This window comes from Peromyscus leucopus, chromosome 8b (assembly GCF_004664715.2).
Source record: "Peromyscus leucopus breed LL Stock chromosome 8b, UCI_PerLeu_2.1, whole genome shotgun sequence".
NCBI classification, from domain to species: Eukaryota; Metazoa; Chordata; class Mammalia; order Rodentia; family Cricetidae; genus Peromyscus; species Peromyscus leucopus.
Window position 1 is genome coordinate 73629286 of NC_051086.1, and position 14261 is coordinate 73643546.

The following is a 14261-nucleotide window of genomic DNA, read 5'->3' on the forward strand; positions in this document are numbered from 1 at the left end:
ACCCCGACACTACCTTTTTCAAACTCCCCCCAGGACTCCCAACTTTCCTCTCTCTAGATTTCTTATCATATTATTATTATTGCTAGCAACAGCAGCAGCATTGTTATTATCCACAAAGTCCAGTTGTGCTGACTTCATGGATATGAAGCAATACACTGGGTCATGGAACATACCAGGGCGCCGTGTTCCCAAGGAAAAGTTACTATGCCTTCCTGAGCAGCCATCAGCTGCCCATTGCTGATGGGATCTCATTTCTAACATGGACTCAGAGTTCATAGTCCCAAGAAGTCATTTGACCTTATGTTTCTAACTGTGAAAGGGAAGTAAGAGTTGTTGACACAACTTCAAAGATGTGGGGAGCAATTGTGATTCCATCGGCTTACTTGACTAATTCCAGCGTCTGGCAGGGAAGGAGAACCCGCAGAACTTGGAAAGAAGTAGGGAGGGCTTCTGGCCTGTGTGATAGGGAATAGTTATGGTGAGGGGACTTTTCAATGAGATCTGAGTGAAGAGAGCAAGCTGTACTTAGGCCATTTGAATTCACCATGCACCACATGAGCACACACTGCTGGGTTTTAACACTAGGCCTTTCACAGGGCCAATGCGTTGCCTCCCTCCCTCCCTCCCTCCCGCTCCTGTATCAGTGGTGAAGGCTCCCCAAAGCAGTGCTTTCTGTATCAACGGCTCTCCCATTTGTGTTGCCTTTTGTTACCCAGAGAACACCTTCCCACAAGGAAGACATCTAAAACACAGGCAAGGAGCTGTGTCTGCACATACCAGGACCACAAAACCCTGGGACTTTCTTCCTGGGAAGCCCATCTACCTGCCTAAGAGATCCTCTGAAGGCTAAGCAAATGGATGCATAGTGAGCCCTGCCCAGCAGTCTGCACACTAAGTTTCAGTTTTCAGGCTCCGGAGGAGACCAGGGTCTCAAAATAGTAGTAATCATCGCCATGTTTTGGAACCAGGGGGTAAACTGTGGAAAGAATCAGAGAAAGCAGCCACTGCCATTTCTTAGACTCTGTAGCTGGTTTTGTTCATGCAGCCCCGGGGTGTTTTTGACTGACTGCTGACTACTCACAGCACAGACACAAGGTCTGGAAGCTATTTGAAGTTCAAAGACTCGCACAAACTTCTGCAAAGCAAAGCTGGAGGCAGCTCCCGGCTGGAGGAAATAAATTAATAAATACATCTGGATAAAAAGCTGGAAGGCATTTCTGCAGAGTTTCTGACAAAAAAAAATCCCCATAGGAAATCTATGCCTGCAAAATTTTCTCTGAGTTGTTAGAACATGACTGCAGGCCCACTTTATGGAGGGTCAAGAAAAGGGTCTGTCTGGGGTCAGGAAAGGAGGGGCTAAATGTGTCCTTAGCACGGTGATTCTCTACCTGTGGGTCATGATCCCTTTCAGGTCCAAGCAATCCTTTCCCAAGGCTTGCCTAAGACCCTCAGAAAACACAGATATTTACATCATGAGTCACAACAGTAGCAAAATTACAGTTATGAAGTAGCAACAAAAATAATGTTATGGTGTGTGTGTGGGGTCCCCATCCCATGAGGAACTGTATTGAAGGGTCGCAGCGTTAGGAAGCATCAGGACCACTGCCTTAGCACTTGGCTGGCAAGGGTTACCCCTTCCTGATTTTACAGGTTGCAAATGGGATCCCTGCATACAAGTAACCAGTCTCCTTAGGGTGCACAGCAGACGTTAAGTGGCACTCAGATTAGGAGTTTCTGGTCCTAATCTGGTCAATTCTGTTTCTTATTTAACGGTTTCTCTCCCCTCCCTCATCTGCCTCCCCTGCCCCTCTTCCTTGCTCCCCCACATTTTCCTCTTCATTTCTTTTGCTCTTTGCTGATCATCATGCACAGTTTCAGAGATTTCAGTCCACATTTAACTTGGCTTGCTCCATCACTTTAGGGACTATGGGGAGGGAGAACATTACGGTGACAGGTGCATGTGACAGAGAAAGCCGGTTACCTCATGATGGCCAGCTAGTGGTGAAAGAGCCCACAAGGAAGGAACCAGTCACAAAATCTTGTTCCCAGCAAACTATGTTACAACTAGGCCTTTCTAGCTTCTTCCAATAATGTCATCAAAGTATGACTCCGTCAATGGATTTTATCCATTAATTAGGTCAGAACCTTCATGCTATAATAATCTCTCAATGATTGGTTCCACCAGCTGGGGACCAAGATTTCAACATACATAAGCCATCCAGAGACATTTCATATGCAAACCACATCAGGAATAGATCTCAGGCAACCTGAGATCTCAGTCCTCACTTTATACTTTGTAAGTCCTTGGGCAGAATGCCCTTCCCACTCTGAACCTCAGAGTCCTAGCTGTACAATGAATGATGCTGGGCTCAAAGGGTTCCTCTAGGTCCTTCATCCTTCTTAGTCTTTGTTTTGGCACTGTTACGCAGCGGCAAGATTATTTCCTCATAGCACATGCTAGGCCGAGTGAACAGGCTTAGAATGCAAGAAACCCTTGGTACACTTCCCAAGCAGAAGCAGGGAACAGCTGCTCAGATCAGCCCCTTGGGACCATGGGTGCTGATTCTCTTCTGCCGAATTCTCAACCTCCTTCCCTGTCTGGCTCCCTCCTCAGTGGCCCAGTTGTCACCGACACTCATCACCCCACTGGCTTCAGGATCTATTGACTTCCTCCTCTCTGTATGTGTGAGTTAGAAAAACAAAAACAAACTTTTGAAAACTCTGAAGTAGACTAAGAGATTAAAAAAGAAGATTGATGAGTCTGAATCCATTTTGGAACCAAGCTTAGAAAACTGAATTCCCTATGGAGTCTGTCTTCAGCCTGAGTTTCTAGATCTGGGGAGATTTTAGGAGCTCAGAAAACTGACTTGTTCTTATCCAGAAAGAAACTAAATTCTTCAGTTAGCACAAGACTCCTGACAGTCTCACTAAGGTGGGGAACATGACCTGCATTTAATAGTGAAGTCATCTAGTGAAGAGCTTGTGATGGCCAGACTTAGAGCCAAGATTCTCCTTTTGAAGAGACCCCCTTTCCCCACGATTCATCCATCACCCCTGGACCCCAGGTCTGCACCTGATAGTTCATTTCCACTGGAGAAGACAAGTAAAACACATGAGGATTTCTGCTCCAATGTCAGTTAAATCTCTAGAGACAGAAAACTGAAACTTAGAGATTCATTTTCTGGGGAAAAAAAAATGACTGTTTAGTTGATTTTTCCTCCTTAGCTTTAAACTTTTAATTTTTGTCCCTGTTCATTCTAGAGCATTCCTACTACTTTGGCATGAACCAGACCTACATGAGGGGACTCAATAATAGCCTTGATCTTCTCTCTACTACTTCTGGTGAGGGATGTTCAAAAGCTTCTGGGAAAGTTTCAGGGTTCAGATATGCTGTCCACTTGAAAATGGAATTAAAAATTAAGGAAAATAATTTGTCTAGGAAATTAACTACCCTTTCTGGGGGAGGAGTGACCTTTCTGAAGACGTGCATGAAGGTGGATGAGATGGTACTCCTCATTCACTCAGCAGTAAAATGTCCCTTCCATTAGGGTTTGCAGCTTAATGGCAGAACCTTGCCTAGCTTGTCCTGCTCCCTAGGTTCCATACTCTGAACTGAGTAAAGGAGAGAGAGAGAGAGAGAGAGAGAGAGAGAGAGAGAGAGAGAGAGAGAGAGAAAGAGAGAGAGAGAGAAATAGAGAGAGAGAAATAGGGAGAGAGAAATAGGGAGAGAGAGAGAAACCTCAGAACAAATGAAAAGTTTGTACTTAATTTCAGATGCTTTAGCTGAGATCTCTAACATCATCAGATCCCTCTGATGTTCACATGCCTATAATGCTTTCAGAATTAGACTTCTTAAATGATTGTGCAAGAAGATTAATGGGAATGCCCTTTATTCTTGTTGTGCCTAGGCATTTTATGATAGAGCAGAATGCTCTCCTGAGATACCTTGCCCTTTCCATACTACAAAGGGTCCATCTACACATGATTCTCTGTTTCCTTATATGTCCCTGCCCATGTATACACAGCATCCCCCTGTACCAGTGTTGAGTACCAAGGGCTAAGAAATTGACACTTTCATCTTTCCAGTATTGAACAACCCCATAATTAAAAGGTGGTAGTCCCTTCCTCATCAACAGGGATAATAGGAGGTGGTCAAGCCCAGGCTAGGGGAATCAGATCACAGAACTGATGACAGGTGACTCCCACGGGTGTTGTCACATCCGATATAGCAGTAGAAAACATGACATCAGCAGGAGATAGTGTAGGCAGCCTTGAGAACAGGCCAAATAGATGTTTGCAGGGACATGACCATATCAACAGTGGAACTCTGAAGAAGTGTGTGACGTGTGATGAAGGGGTCGTTCCCTAGCACTCATGTGAGCTGTGGGATAGAGGATGTTGCTGTAAACTTCCAAGTCCTGAGGTGACCTTGAGGAAGTCATTTCACCTCTGAACTCTGGCTTCCTCTCTGACAAGATGCATTCAGCACACAGGATTGTGTAAATATGAATATAGAGAGGAATGCACAAGTTCAAACCCAAATGAAACCACTGAAAACATTGACGTTTATTCATTCACCCACTCTTTTCCGATATTACTCCACTTATCCCCTCCACTCCATTATCTCTGTCCTTTAGAATCCAGCTCAAGGCAAGGTCTTAAAATATCATTAGTAAAGAAAGGGAAGACAGCCGGGCGTTGGTGGCGCACGCCTTTAATCCCAGCACTCGGGAGGCAGAGCCAGGCGGATCTCTGTGAGTTCGAGGCCAGCCTGGGCTACCAAGTGAGCTCCAGGAAAGGCGCAAAGCTACACAGAGAAACCCTGTCTCGAAAAACCAAAAAAAAAAAAAAAAAAAAAAAAAAAAAAAAAAAAAAAAAAAAGGGAAGACTTGGGATTAGCAAGGAAAGATTAAAGATGCACTCTGGACATGATGCTAGGCACAGAGACCAGGCTTGAGTAAAATGCCCTTATCTTGGAGGAAAGAAGACATTTGGAAGGAGAAGAGAAGGGCAAGGGTCATGGGGCTGAAAAAGAAATTGCTTGTATTTTTGGTGGTCCTACTCAACCTAGATGGATATGCAAAAGAAACTAGAACGTGTGCTGTGTTGATGCGTTGGCTGTACTCAGAACGTGGAGAGAGGAGTCCAGCTTGCCCTGAAGAAAAGGCTTCTCAGACTAAGTTGCTCCTGCAAGGCTCCTTATTGCACAGCACCTAGAGGGTGCTTGAGAACCAACACAGGATGAGGATGAGCTAGTTGTGGGATAGTTAGTAGTATCAAATCCAAACCCCTTGTAGTCTCTTCATCATAAATCCATTTCCTGCCACTCTTTGGATCCTGAGAACTGACTCGAAGATGACCAGTTTCTGGATGGGTAAGTTTAGTCTTCAAACTCTTCTGTCTGTGGTTTGATGCCTTAAGCACTCCATGATCCCTGAGTTTCATGACAGGGTGAGCATATGGATTCTTTGATACACTCCAGAAGAGTATGGGTCAGGGTGTCTGGTCTTATGTTTGGAAAAGATTCAGTTGCATCCTGACAGGCAGATAGGTGAATCCACTTGAAGTCTTCTGAAGGCTAAGAATACAATTACCATCATGTTATCAAACATCCTCTTTCACCATCCTCTACGTAGCATCTGCAATGGTCCTGCAGAGGCAGACAGAATGATGTGGGCCTGTCTGACCTGCCGTACTCACAGATAAAGTTTAACAAAGATCCTTGACAAAAGTAGCATTTGTTATTTAAAAATAACTTCTTCTATCAAATTTTTAAAACATGGCTGCCAGTTAGTTCAGTTAGTCAAAGAACTGGCCAAACAAAGACAGGATAGGCTGAGGTGCATCAGAAGGCTTGATCAGCTGTATCATAAGTCACACTTGTAGGACTCTAGCTTGCTTAGAAACTCCAGAACAGTGGTCCATTCATGGTGCCAGAGAGGAACATATACAAATACACAGAGAAACACTCCAATCAAACTAAAAAGTCCCCATATAGGTCATTTATGGATTTCCACCACATGCCAGGGCCTTGTTTCCTTTTTTTTTTTTTTTTGGTATTTTGTGTCTCTTGGCATTCAGCATCTATCCTTTTGCTAAATGTTCTAATTTGATGGTTTTCCAGACTCTGTGACTAATGCAAGCAGTGATATGCAGATTCATTACTTTTACTATTTTTCAGTTTTTTGAAATATTTTACTTATAAATTTGTGTATGTTACTGTGTGTGTGTGTGTGTGTGTGTGTGTGTGTGTGTGTGTGTGTGCTGTGGGATGGTCTGTATGTCAAATGTGTTGCTCTGATTGGTCAATAAATAAAACACTGATTGGCCAGTAGTCAGGCAGGAAGTATAGGCGGGACTAACAGAGAGGAGAATTAAGAGAACAGGAAGGTGGAGAGAGACACTGCCATTCGTCGCCATAACAAGCAGCATGTGAAGATGCCAGTAAGGCATGAGCCATGTGGCAAGGTCTAGATTTATAGAAATGGATTAATTTAAGATGTAAGAACTAGATAGCTAGAAGCCTGAGCCATTAGGCCAAACAGTTTAAATAATATAAGCGTCTGTGTGTTTATTTTATAAGTAGGCTGTCGGACCGCTGGGGCTTGGCAGGACCCAGAGAGAAAACTCTACAGCTGTGTGTGTGTGTGTGTGTGTGTGTGCAGCTACTCAAGAAGGCAAGAGGAGGACATTGCTGGACTTACAGGAAGTTGTGAACTACTCATTGTGGGAGTTCAGAACTCTGGTCCTTCGCAAGAGCAGAAAGCACTCTTTGAACCACTAAGTCGTCTCTCCCACCCCTGCCTTCGCTCTTTACTCTTGTTAGCAGCAACTGTCTTCAGCGTCTTTGTAGTCATGGCACCTCCAGCAAGGTACCATGTAGGAAGGAGACACAGGGAGAGAGTAGGTAACTTGACCCTACAGGCTGTGTGGCCTCAGAGCTGAATTGTTCTATCTCTCGGCAGAAATGTGCACCATCCATTCTTTTCAAGTTTCATTTTCAAATATGGTAGGAGGACAAAATCACAGATCCAAAATCAATATTTATGTGAACACCTCTATGATCATGATAGAGAGATCATTAATATTTGCCCCAATCATAGAAAATATTAAAGAAAAAAATACCCACATACATCCATACAAAGACATACACATGATAAACATCTGCTGCATAGAGAAATGAAAGTTTGTTCATCTCTATCGAGGTGGAATAGAGACAAAGATGAGAGATGAAGACCTGGAGTGACAAGTATTCTGTTTATGTCTAAGGATCAAGGATAAGGGGATTTATTTGGTCATCTTTTTTTTGGGGGGGGGGTAGAGGATAAAACCAAACAGTTGAAACTTGGGCTCTTCTTGATATGCTCTTTTGATTCTTGTCTTGGGGTGCATTCCTGGCTTCCTTAGCAATCTCTTAAATGACTCCTTTTTCTCAGTGTACCCACATGACCAGTGTGTCAGTGAGCAAAGAACACATACATTAGTTTCCAGGAAGGCTGCCTATGACCTTGAAGTACCTATCCCTGGGATGCGGCCACCAGAGACCCTTAAAACCTTGGATATATGTATGTGGCTCCTTCTTTGCTTCCTTGTTGTTTTGAATTCTGGGACAGGCCAGGCAGATCTGAGGCAAAAGAACAATGAGGGATTGTGCCTCACTCTTCTAGGATTCTATAACAAATTCCTCTATTTTGTCTTATGAGTTTTCTTTTCCAAATAAATTCCTTCACCCTTCAAGCAGACTCCAGTATCTGGTGCCCAACATGGGGCATAACCCACAACCTTGAGATTAAGAGTCTCATGCTCTACCAACTGAGCTAGCTGGGCTTGTGTGGCAGTGGTAAGCACCTTGACTTGCTGAGCCATCCATCACTTTGGGCCTCCCTTTACAACTGAAAAGACAGTTTTTAGCTTTAGGGTGGTAAAGCACTTACTTAGCATGCATGTGGCCCTGGGTCCAATTCCCAGCAACACACACAGCATTTGTTTTAGATACCACTTCAAGTGTAAAAATCAAACAGGAGCAGAAAAATTCAGATAGATAAAAATCCTAGCTGGATGGTGACAGCGCACGCCTTTGATCCCTGCATTCAGAGGCAGAGGCAGGTGGATCTCTTCCAATTAAAGCCTGCCACCATTCTCCAGGTCATGCAAAGATCTAAGTTCTCAGTGTTCCAGGAGACTTTATCTCTTAGCTCACAGCCTGGCTAGTGGTATTCAAGATCAGATATTGAGCAGTAATGACTGAGCTGTAGATACCAGCTTCCTGTGTTTAGAAAAAGTTAAGGACATTGTTAGTTCATTCTACAAATATTTGCAGAGGCCACACAAATAGAAAAGGCCCATTGTGGAAGTCCACATAAAATTCTGGAAGTCCAGACAAGGAAATCAGCATGTCAGCTGAGAGATGCAGCAGTTGAATGAGTACATGGATTTTTTTTTGAGATAAGGTCCCATATAGTCAAATGCAAAAATCATTGTACACTTAAAGGCACATGGTTAAGCAATTAATATCAGTGCTGGAGACATCTGGAAGTTATAGAAGTTACAGGCAGTAAGGTAGCAGAGAGGAACACCCAATATCAATTATTTAATATTGCTTGAGACCATCCCATGACTTCCAACTTGCTACATACCTAAGCTTCTGGTTCTCTTACCTCTACCCCCCCAAGCACTGAGATTGCAGGTGTGCACCACCACATTTGGTTTATACAGCTCTAGGGATTGGACTGGGGTTTTCATGTATGATAGGCAAGCACTCCACTAACTGAGCTCCTGGACCTCATGTGCACATTTACAGTTCCTTTTCATGACTAACATTTGTGCTGACCATGCTATGTTCTGATTATTCAGCTGCTTTTTATGCTGGACTTCAGTTGAACTTCAGTTTCTTGTAAAAAAAAAAGAAGAAGAAGAAGAAGAAGAAGAAGAAGAAGAAGAAGAAGAAGAAGAAGAAGAAGAAGAAGAAGAAGAAGAAGAAGAAGGAAAAGGCTTCTTCTAAATCTCCTAAAGAAAGACGATAAAAATTTGTTCACAGATTATCCATGGATCATGGTAGTATATATTTAATTAGTATGCATCCGATTTTAAGTTAATCATTTGGTCCAGAGTTTGGTAGACTTGACATTTTGACAAGGCATAATTTATTTTTCCCACCTAAAAAGAAAAGACTTTATTATATTATCTTTCTAATCAGAGTCTATACCATGGTTTTCTTAAACTTCTCACAGAACTGAAAACAGTTCTTCTCATGGAAAAACTCAACAAATAATTCTTTGGAGCAATCGAAGGTGAAATATGCTGAAACACAAACTGGTGTGACTCCAGAAAGCATGTTCATCATCATTTTTCACCATCCTCTTTAATCTCTAACAAAGAAACAGAGCCCGTGTGGACTGCTATGGGAGACTTCCCATCCTCTTCATTTGACAAAGATGGGAAAGATGCCTGCACCATCTGCACACGAGAAACAGATGTCTCATTTGCATTGGATTTTTCCAGCAGAAGTGAGCCTAGAAGGCTGGGGAAATACATTACGTTTATTTTAATGAGTGTAGAAGGTTGACACAAATCATTTTCCAGGCATCATATACAAAGGGCAGTGTGAAGCTAAGACAGTTCTGGAAACCTCTGAAAGCTATGGAGCAGTCAGATAGCAGAGGATTGCCCATCTTCAATTATTTAACATTGCTTGAGACCATCTCATGTACCAGCCATCATCAAAGCAACTTCTGTATTCATTGTCTCATTTTTGTCATCACTGCATGACAAATACATGGGGACCATAAAGGGACCTGTTATGCAGATGGTGGCTCAGTGAGACTCAGGTGATCTATCCATCCCCTATGCACCAAGATGCAAACCTATGACTCATAGCTTCCTAAAAATGCTCAAAGGCAGATGAAACAAGAAACAGGCAGGTTCTTTCATATCAACTGTGAGTCTTCAGAGCCACAGAGTCTACCTAACAGGAAGTGCCCATATAAAGCTTGCTAAAAGGCCTGGTCACGGCAGTAGCCCACAGTTCAGGTCTTAAGTCATTGAGGCCTTTCAGTAAACCCTGATCCCTGCACCCTAGCAGGACAGAGAGGAGACCACCAACCTTCTATGGCATTCATGTAATTATATATATATTCTCTAGAGTCTTCATCATATGGGCTCAGTATAAATGCTCTAGACACAGAGGTTTGGAGAATCTCTGTGAAGCAGAAAGCCCGGCTCTAAGGAAATGGCAAATGATTTTATTTATTTATTTTCAGTCTGCATGCTTGCAGATTTAGTATGAACAAATTTTTGCCAGCTCAGAAAGAGTTGAGGTCACTAGCAGCAGAAAGAGTTAATCCTTTGGGGAGTGAGGTGGAAATGTGGATTGGCTGGCGTATAGAAACAAAACCTGAAACAAACAAACAAAAATACCAACAGTGTTTAGGGAGAAGGACTTGAGGTTGTTATTTAGCATCAAGACTCGGAAATGGTTTATTGAATAACATTCAATAAACATTCTCTTTGAAGGAAGTGAGCTATAAATGTGTCAAAAGATAATTATGGATTGGTCTCTGGGGAGAGGAGATGTGCTGGGCTTGGAGTTGTGTGCCTTGGAAAACCGACTTAGAAATTAAATGCAAACTTTCTTTCTCAGCCATGCAGACCTAGAGTAGCTCTTGATTCTGTTCCAATATGAACACATTGAGAACTGGGTGTGGTGGCCCATGCTTTCAATCCCAGGACTCAGGAGCTGAGTTTTCTATGGACTCTAGGGCAGTCTAATCTACATAGTGAATTTCAAGGCACTCAAGGATACATTGTGAGACCTTGCTTGAAAAACAAAACAACAAAAACATCAAGAAGAAGGAGGAGGTGGAGGGGGAGTAGGAAGAGAATACATTGAGAATGATGTTCCTTTACAGCTTTGACATTCTTGATATATTTTCAGGGTTTATTAATACTTGTACCATTCTTACTACCTGAGGAGGCCAAAGTATTATTGTCTACCTCCATTTATTCTCTTAGATAGAAGAGCAGCCAGTGGTACACAGAGGAAAATGAGTTCCCATCAGGACCAATGTGAGACAAGGAAGCACAATGTAAGCTGTTGCTGCTCATGATGATGATGATGATGTCAATAATGATGATGATGATGATAATGATTGTCAATACTGATGCTGCTGCTCCTAAGTAAATGAAGTAGAGTACTTCACACTCAACGCCAAGCCTTGTACTAAACACTCAAAACTTCAGGCACATCTGTTCTGTGATAGAGATGATAATAATCTCCATTGGAGGAATACCAGACACAGAATGAGGCTGAGGTAGAATGGCAGAGCTGGGCCTCAAACCCCACAATTGAGATGTAACCACCGTGTCCTGTTCTCCTTCCTGACATCTGTGGAATTCCTTCTGTGCTGTGTCCCACATGCTCATGAAGAAGGTCTGAGTGCAGAGCTCTGAGAGGGTGACTGATAATGGGTACACTGCCCAAGACAGTTGTTAGCACAGAGGACATGCTCAGAAATTGCTGACCTTATGTAAACACACATAAATCATTGATCATTTTCTTAATATCTGGCTTCCTCCAAGGGAAACCTTTCCAGGATTCTGGGAGGAAACCTTGATATGTTGTTTTGGGGCTTGAAGGATATACTTGAATGGCAGTATAAGGAATTTACTTTGTTCTAAGGCAAATGGTTTCATTTATCATTTTTGTTGTTGTTTGTTTTGTTTTGTTTTTTATTTATTTGTTTGTTTGTTTTTATGAGATGGGTGCTCTAGTTTTCAGTGAACTGAATTTCTTACAGTCATGAAAAGACCATTGGAAGAGAGGAGTTCAGTAACTCCTGAGAGGAATTGGTGTGGGAAGGGAGTGTTTGGAAATATCTAAAGAGGATGTTTGTCGATGATGTTGGTGTATGCGTGGGGGGTACAACCTTTCCTGTGTTTTCTTCATCCATGGTACAGTGTGCAGTGACCATCAGATATTGTGGGGAGACTATGGCAAAGAAGAGAAGAGCAAGGGGAAGTTCCATCTGGGAAGGGTCTGCTGGGCAGCAGAGGATGGAGGGAGGAGGCATGGAGCGGGTGACTCCCGTGCCAGGTGGATTCTCCTGTAGTCTGCAGTTGGTTTCTGCTCAGATTTCTGTAATGACCAAATGGGCTAATGCTCAGACAGCAGCTAGTGCAACATTCCCATTTCTGTTACCTGCCCCCCTCCCATCTCTCACCTGTAGCAGTGCCAGCCAGAGTAGGAACACTGGTCCTGCTGGTCTTTAATCAAATTAGCTAACCACAAGGCTTTGTGGCAGGGTCTGCTTCCTCCAAGGATGAAGATACCTGGAAGAGATCCTGCTTCTTACCCAGCACTTCAAGTAACTTACAGTTCATAATAAAGCTGAGCGTTTCAGTGTAATCATCTCACCATGTGTGGTTTCTCCAGTTACGCTTTGATTGCTCAGAGCCGTTTCTCTTGGAGTGGAACCTAGTTTTAAACATGTGTATATTACATCATAGTCTTATAGAACATGTTTCTGTCAACTAACCTGAACAGTATCATATACTTGCATGCATGCATATTATGTCTGTATTTGTTTATACATACGTACAGAGGCCACACGTGCAATTTCAAGGCTAGTTTGAAAACACAGAGGCCTGAGCACCAACATCAGCCAATAGAATTAATGTTTGGTGCTTTTCTTTTGTTTATAGCTATTCACTACATTTTTGGGTATTTAGAGCTTAAACACAGGGCTTGGCGGATGAGTCTGTCACTGAGCTACATCTTCAGTCAGAGCAGACTTTATGTCCTTGTTTGTTTCTTTGTAAACCTAATCCACATGGGGAAAGCACTTCCTATGCGCCAGGCAGACTTCAGATCTATTAACCTACTGAACCCAAAAGTAGCCATGAGGCAGCTGCTCCCACCCTCCTTATTTCTCTCCCAAGAAGAATGAAGCACAGAAGGATTGGCAATTTCTTCAAAGCTGCAGTGAGCAAATCGCAGAGCCCATCAGTAGGCAGTTTCTGTCCTGAAAGAATGTTCTAGAAAGATCCCTAACTTGTTGAAGAGTATAAAGTGGGGTGAGAAAATGTGTTTGTTGCATCCTGGATGGGGGTAGATAAAGGTGGCCTGGTGATTGGCAGTGAGTATATTTCCCTTTGTGGGGGTTGGGGTGGTGGCTAGGTGCTATTTTTTCAGAGGTCCAGAGTTTGGTTTCCAACACTTACATTGGACTGCTTACAACTGCTTGCAACTCTGCTTCAGGGTATCTGATAATTGTGGCCTCTCAAGGTATATACTCATACCCAAACACACACTCACACATGTATGATTAAAAATAAATACTATAAAAAACCATCTTTGTATGTGTGTTACTGTGTGTGTGGATTCAGGGGGCCTACATATGTATGGTACATTTGTAAAGGATGAAAGACAACCTCAGGTGTTGGTTGAGGCAGGGTCTCCTGTTGTTTGCCTCTGCCTACCCCTGGCTAGCTAATGTGTGAGCTTGAGAGAATTCTGTCTTCCTACCATCTCTCCTGAAGAATGCTTGATCACAGAAACATGCTCTACTATGTCTATGGAGATTCAAACTCAGATTCTCATGCTTGCACAGCAAAGACATTACCCATGCAGCCTGCCCAAGAGTCCCTTTCTAAAGGCCACCATAAACCTCACAGGGGCCCGAGAAAGAACATAGACCAATAATCTAATGTGCAATAGCTCCCAGGGACAGTGATCAGAGATGTACCAGGACTCCAAGGAATTTGAAGAAGGTGGGCACCATATAGAAAGAGTGGTGGGGACAGTAATTCCAGGACACTAAGTTGGAACAACCTGGGCTTGTGTCACAACTCAGTTATCACTGTCATTTCCAAGAACCCAGTCCCCACCTCCCAGAGGTACAATCAGAGTTTTTTCTTTTTTCCTTTTAAACATAGTGTCTTAAGAAAGCAGCTGAAGGGCTTTTCTGAGGACATGTTTTCTTCTCTCTAACTTCAACATCCACAGCAGCAATGATCTGGAACTTCATGTGGAGGAGCCTGTTCCAGGTCACAAGGATAATAGGCTACAGAGTACAACATGTATTGCTTGCTGACAGTGTACTGAGCTGGCACTGACGGTGTGTCTAATCTGTCTTGTCCTTCACAGCCATTTCCCCTGGGAGATCATGAAGTCTTTATTCTGACAAAATGCCCTGGGTAGAAATGAAGGCAGACTGCAGCTCTGTAGCTGTTGTTGATTTAAAACTGAATGCCTCTACATTGGA